General features: G+C 42.1%; 1 long non-coding RNA gene across 1 annotated transcript in view; it reads left to right on the top strand.

Annotated features, from left to right (window-relative positions):
- The window catches only part of LOC106727883, an 8,172-nt gene extending 1,899 nt beyond the window's left edge, over positions 1-6,273 (top strand). Inside the window, exons 2-5 of the long non-coding RNA XR_001364133.1 lie at positions 771-893; positions 4,408-4,480; positions 5,700-5,778; positions 5,989-6,273. This is a non-coding gene — a long non-coding RNA (uncharacterized LOC106727883). The remainder of the gene's footprint in view (positions 1-770; positions 894-4,407; positions 4,481-5,699; positions 5,779-5,988) is intronic.
- The last annotated feature ends 546 nt before the right edge of the window (positions 6,274-6,819 follow it).

Genomic DNA, 6,819 nt, shown 5'->3' with positions numbered 1-6,819 from the left:
TAATGCTTAAAAAATTGAAGGGATTGAAATCAAAGGGCAACAGATATTAGAATCAGATTCAATAAACCAAGTAAAATTAGGCTTTTATTTTTTATTGTTGTTGTTGTTAATGCTCACGCAAAATTCAAATCTTGCATGAATTTCGGGACACTCTATACAGGTAAAACTCTGACACACTTCCTCCATAGCTACCAGTCTAAGAGTCCATCTACAACGTCAGCCCCAAATCAGGTCCTAGTCAGTAACTGACAGCTTCCCTAATTTTTCCCCCTACTTTTTTAACTTAGGACTGACCATAGAAAGCCAAACATGTATTCCTAACAAATTATATTGGATGACCCACTTCTAGTTAGCCTGCTTCCAGCTTCTCATACCAACAGCCTCTAGGTAGGGCACACCTGAAACCTTCCCCCTTTCCCACTAGAGCAGGGGTAGGGAACCTTTTTTCTGCCAAGAGCCATTTAGATATTTACAACATCATTTGTGGGCTATACAAAATTATCAGCTTAAAAATCAGCCTGCTATATTTGGTCAAACATTTCATTAACTCACCCCTAGTGCCTTGGCTGGGCCAAATCAAATGATTTTTGGGCCTTATACAGTCCACGGGCCGATGTTCCCCACCCCTGCATTGGCGCTTTCCCACTACACTACACACATTTGAGTTTCTGCCAAACTCAAGTGATGGTGGTGACTCTCTTCCTATAGCAAGCCCTGACTAAATAGCATTTGCTTGTTTTCATTGAGGTGATCTTCATTTATTTCCATAGTTTCCTTGGAGGCTCCACTAAGATACAGTTTCCACTGGTCGTGAGCATGGACTCCAGTCTTCATCCAGGTGTGGAAGCCCTTGCGCTTTGCTGCTCACCTCTTGTCAAGTCCACAACAATGTGGTAAGTCAGCACCAGGTCCACCCTCCACTCTCTTTGTGTGGAATTGGTTATTTAGTCTCAGATCTGCACCCAGGTGTTGTTATCGGTTCCCGTTTGTTTGACCTCCTTAGTGGAATCCAACAATTCTTTTCATTCCCGTTGGCTGCATTTGTGTTACCATTTCGTGGTGAGCTGTCGCAAGGTGTTATCTGTCATAAGAAGGACAATCACTGGGTAGAACACAGGCATATGCCTTATCAGCCGGTTGTCCTGGCTGTCTGCAGACCAGTGACTCTGTCGTTATCAGAACTGTCCATTTGGACAAACTTTGTTGTAGGTCACCAATAAAACTGGATGAGGTTCTCCCTCCGCCTCCAGTTTTAGTCCTCAGAGCTTTATTTTTTCATTCAGAGAGAACATTCTTTCTGCCTGGGGGTGCAGATTGTTGGGTCTGTGTTTGGAGGCAACCAGTCATCAGTTTGGGGACCTGACATATGAGATGCACAGCATTTTCTTTGTACCAACTATTGCCAGCTCTCAGAGGCTCATCTAAACCCAAATCTCCTTTTCCAGGGAAATTGTTGCTCTTTATATTTACCCTCATTACAGTCCTAATTCCTTTATCTATCTTTCCCAATGACATGATTATGACGAGGCCTTCAGAGGGTACCCTAGGGAGCATTGGACTTAACAAATTGTTCATTTGAAAGGTTCCTTATAAAAGAAAGAAAATAAGACTTCTCAGTCCAAATGGGCAGCATTTTTTGATGGGTATTCAGAGGCTCCAAACAAAAATCTGAATAAAAAAATTGCTCCACTAAAAGAATATTTGGCCAAAGCTACAAGCCATTTGACAAACTTATGTCACAGCAACAAAGTAGACTAATTTACCTAGTAAATCCTCCTCTATGTCCTCCAGTTGCTTCCCTACATCCTGCCCTTTTTCCCCTCTTACCCTTCAATTCTGATCTCTTTTCTTTCACATCTCTGTCAAGCATCCTCTCTTTCCCTTGTCCAGACTTTTTCCCTTTTCCCAACTATCCTACAACCATCAATGCCAGTTGCCTCTAAAAATTCATCCTTACCAGGTGCTAGGTGTGCAGGAAATGATAGAATTTTAACCTTGGACTGACTCAAGCTGAATTAAAAGCTGTAAAGATTTCTTGAAACATAGGTAAGACCAACAAATATTCATAAAATAATTTAGAATTCTTTTGGGTGCATCTGACCCATTATTACTTGATCTGTACCAAATTGTACACACGTTGGTTGGTTGGAACCTCAGATGCTAAGTTCTGTGGGTAAAAGCTGATTGGATTTACCCAGAAAGGGACCTACTGGATCCTTCTTTCCACAATAAACTTAAGAGTCAAAAAGTGGCTTTAAAAATAAGGCAAAGTATCCTAGAAGCCACACCTGAAACATTTTAATAAAAATTGATTGGACCATAATTAAATCATGTAAAAAAGATTAAAGATGAAACTATAAGAGGTTTTAAGTATAGACTAGAAAGTATCTTCTAAAAACACCTGAGAGTTGAAGAAAATGCTGATATAACAGCAGCCCCTTCATCTCATTTTGTCAGTGGAGCTAAACCTGATATTGGTCATCTAATTCACAGAAAGAAATTATAATGGGAAATAACCCCTTTATCTGAACCAAAAAACCCCCCAAAACCTGGCATACATTTTGAAATAGCTTTAGAATAAAAATGAGATAAGATCCAAAATAAAGTCATGGCCCTAAAGATCAAACAGCTGTTTAGACCACTTCCCAAACACCACTTATTGATAAGGACTCTTGCAGATATTGTAAAAAGGAAAATGGGGGGTGGGGGAGGGTCTAATCTTATCAAAGAAAAACCAAGACAAAAAAAATGTCCTCAATTCTTGTCAGTGAGGGTGCTCTGAGGGAGAAAAATGCATCCAATATTCTGCCTTACTTTTAAAAACATAACATTCTTCGGCGAATTTCTTCTTTCATCCAGTCCCCCCTCTTCCTCCCCTCTGACAGCTGTCAGTATGTTCCATGTCTCCAGGCCTCATTTCTATTTTGTTTGTCAGTTTACTTTGTTCTTTGGATTGTTCATTTAAATCAACATTGGCGAGGAAACCTTAAAAACACAGCTGAGGCTACTTTCAGGTCATGTATCACCTGTCAGCAACTTAGTCCTTTTAAAACTGCAAAGGTGGGACAAAAAAAAGGACCCAAGGCCTCCATGACACATTCAACAAGCTCAGATGGAATTCATCCAACCTCTATGGGATCTGAATATGTTTTAGTTATTGTTTATCATTTTTCAGGGCAGGCTTAAGTATTTCCTTGCTGACAAGCTACAAACCTTATGACCACTGAAAAGCTGCTTGATTTTGTGGTTTCTATTTGGGGCATCCCAACTTTTATATCAAGTGATTAGGAGTACACACTCAACAGAAACCATCACACAAAAATCTGTAAGACATTACTCTCTGCTCAGAAACTGTACTGTCCTTGTTACCTACTAGGGGCACAGTGGACGAATTCGTGCACCTTGAAAGGAACCATGGGCCGTGAGGCTGCTGTGGGCACAGGGGCTGGTCTCGGCCCTCCTCTGCACCCCCAACTGGCACCTCCCACTGTAGCCCCAGTTCCCTGTCTACCAGCAGCCCTGCTCCCACTGCCACCGCTCCTATATGCTGATGGCACTGAGCGATTGGGGCTGGTTCCAGCTGTGGGTGCGAGTGGGGCTGGTCCTGTCAGCAGGTGTGAGCAGCGGCTGCTTCCCTGATCGCCCCTCAGGAGCAAGGGGAGGTGGAGAAGCCCTCAGGGGTGATCAGGACCGGCACTGGGAGCCGGCAGCAGGTGCAAGTGGCTGCTCTGGTGCCAGCTTCGGGTGCGAGTGGGGCCGGCGCCAGAAGCAGGTGCAACGCCTTGTGGGACCACGGTGCATGGGAGCAAAGAATTTTCAGTAACCACCAGAGGCTCGCCCCAATGACAAAGACTGGCGCCCTGCCTTGGTCTGGTGCCCCCGCTCACCTGCTCCACCATCCTGCCACAGCCTACACCCACCATGTTCAGCACTCTACAGCCTGCTGCCAATGCCCTCTATGTTCCATGTGTGCCCCCTGGTGGTCAATCGCATGTCATAGAGATTGGTTGGTTGGTTTTTCCGCCGTTTGGTCTATTTGCATATTAGCCTTTTATTATATAGGACAATCTTCTGAAAAGATTGAAAAGACCAATGGCAATCCTTAAATACAAATCAGCAAAACTTTCAGAAACCCTGAGCTCCCTTGGCCAAAGGTACTTTCACTAGCTTTTATAGTTTCTATGGCCACTCCCTTGGGGACACAGTGGTTATTCCTTTATGAATTAGTAACTGGAGGGTCCACACATTTGGGGATTTTACTCCAATATTAGACACTTGCCATACTGCATGGTGACATGGGAAAATATTGCAAGGGACTCTTGGACTATACCCAGTTCTTTCACTTATAGGTTTAGTGTATCTTTCCAACATATTTTCCTAAACCATCTGTTCGTGATCATCAAACAGGATATTTCATTTATTGGAAGAGACATCATAGGAAAACTGCTGCTCTTGACTTCATTGGAAAGGACCTTATCTGGTACTGTAAACAACAAATACAACAGTGACATGCCAGACAGAGTCAATGCTTGGATTCATGTTTAACAGCTAAAGAAGTGATTTAGAACTCCACACAATTGGAAGGCTACTCCAACATGGGATTTCAAATTGAGGACACTCAGAGGTCTTGTAGACACAGCTGATCTTTGGAACAAGCAGATGACTTTAGACCAGTGGTTCTCAACCTTGGCTGCACATTAGAATCACCTGGGAATCTTTTTAAAATCCTGATTTCTGGGCCTCATCCTCTGGAAATTCTTTCTTTGTTATGGGATGGGGCCACAACATTAGTAACAAAGAAACAGAATTTCCGGAATATGAGGCCCAGAAATCAGTCAGGATTTTTAAATATATATATATATTTTATTGATTTTTTTTTTATAGAGGGGAAGGGAGAGGGATAGAGAGAAACATCGATGAGAGAGAAACATCCATCAGCTGCCTCCTGCACACTCCCCACTGGGGATGTGCCTGCAACCAAGGTACATGCCCTTGACTGGAATCGAACCTGAGACCCTTCAGTCCACAGGCTGACGCTCTATCCACTGAGCCAAACTGGTCAGGGCTAGAAATCAGGATTTTAAAAAGATTCCCAGGTGATTATAGTGTACAGCCAAGGTTGAGAACCACTGCTTTAGACAATGGGCAGCTTCTGCCCAAGATGTTAGAGTAGGACCTCTTTCTCTTCTTCTCATTTTCTATAGACCCTTGGTTGTTATCCACATACAGTAGTAATTTTTATCTTATTCCCCCCTCCTTAAATAATTGTTAGTCAGAATATATTTATTTTAATGCCATTCTTAAATTATCTCTAATAGTAGCCACTGCCCTCCGTCTAACTGACTGCTGGATATGCCATGCATCACTGGACTCCATTATAAAACCCCTGGGCAATTCTAATCTCTTCTAATGAAACCACAAGGAGATATAGCTGATGGCATTTCTACTTGCACCTACATGGAAAGATGATATTAAACAAATCAACCGGTAAATTACTTGACCAGTATCCATCTCTCCAATTATTACAATCTACTGATCATACCCTATGTGATTCTAAGTTATATTTTCACAGCCATTTTAGGACAATGGGTCACATACTTGCCATGTGGAAGAGACTAATAAGAGATCCAAATATGTAGCCAAACTGATGCAAGGCCTTGGTTCTGACCTCATGTCATGATTGCCTCCTGTTCCCCCAGATCTCTGCGTGTGCCTGCTGAGTACTACTTCCTTCGTGACCAAAATGCCCGGCTCTGTTTGCTTCAGACTCTGCCAGATGTAAGTGGTGGTGGCTGACTCCCTGGCTATACATCAGGCTCTGAATAAATAGTCGTTGCTCGTACCTATGCGGGTGGTCTTCATCTCTTTTATCGGCAGTGCTGCCTAATCAAAAGGTTTTCTTCCACGAACCTTTTGGAATCTACCAGACTTGTGCTCCATAGGGTGTGACTCAAACTCTTATATTAATATTTATCTTTTTCATTCCAGGAATCCTATGCAAGATGCCCAGACTTCAAAATTCTACCACAACTGAGCTGTGCTGTTCCCTTTCAACATACGATTTAACTTATTTTACAGAAACAACACCAACAAAAGTCTCAGAAAGACTATTAATCAGATCCTGCTTCGTCTTGCTCAGGAGTTTTATACTCGTCTCTTAGTTGTTTAGGAACCTATTGTATTCATTAATATTGAACAAAAGGAAGGGCTGATAATGTTGAACTTTACCTAAGGTCTGTGTCACTAGAAAACAAGTGATGCTTAAGAAATGCTTAGGGCTGGGAAGGATGGGGGATGGGCAGGGGATGGGAGGGGTAGCAATCATATAATTTTTTCTTGATGTGATGAGAATGTTCTAAAATTGATTGTGGCGATGGCTTCAAATTTGTGAATATAATAAAAATCATTGTAAGATCTTTGTTAAGGCCTCAGAAGTATTGAAGGTGGTGCCTAGTAGACCCTCTCATGTAGACCAACGGGCTTCTAATGATCCTTTGTATCCTCATAGGCAGCCAGAATTAGATGCAGGTTCAACTCAAAAATAATTATGGATGTGGCTTTGGAATACAGAGTGAACTGCTCATCAGATTCCTAGAAAATCCACAAAATTTTAAAGAGAATCACATTGGTGAAAATGCTGGCAGCTTGAATTCAAAGGGACAAAGTTCAGAACGGGCTCTCAACTTCTTATGCTCAGGAAACTGGCTTCCAAAGAGCTAAACATCTGCAAACATGGCTCATTTGTTTCCCGTAGTTTTTTTTTTTTTAATTTAATATATTTTATTGATTTTTTACAGAGAGGAAGGGAGAGAGATAGAG

Source organism: Myotis brandtii, unplaced genomic scaffold, assembly GCF_000412655.1.
Source record: "Myotis brandtii unplaced genomic scaffold, ASM41265v1 scaffold494, whole genome shotgun sequence".
In the NCBI taxonomy this organism is placed as follows: domain Eukaryota; kingdom Metazoa; phylum Chordata; class Mammalia; order Chiroptera; family Vespertilionidae; genus Myotis; species Myotis brandtii.
Note: the sequence above shows the minus strand (reverse complement) of the source record. Positions and strands in the feature narration are given on the sequence as shown.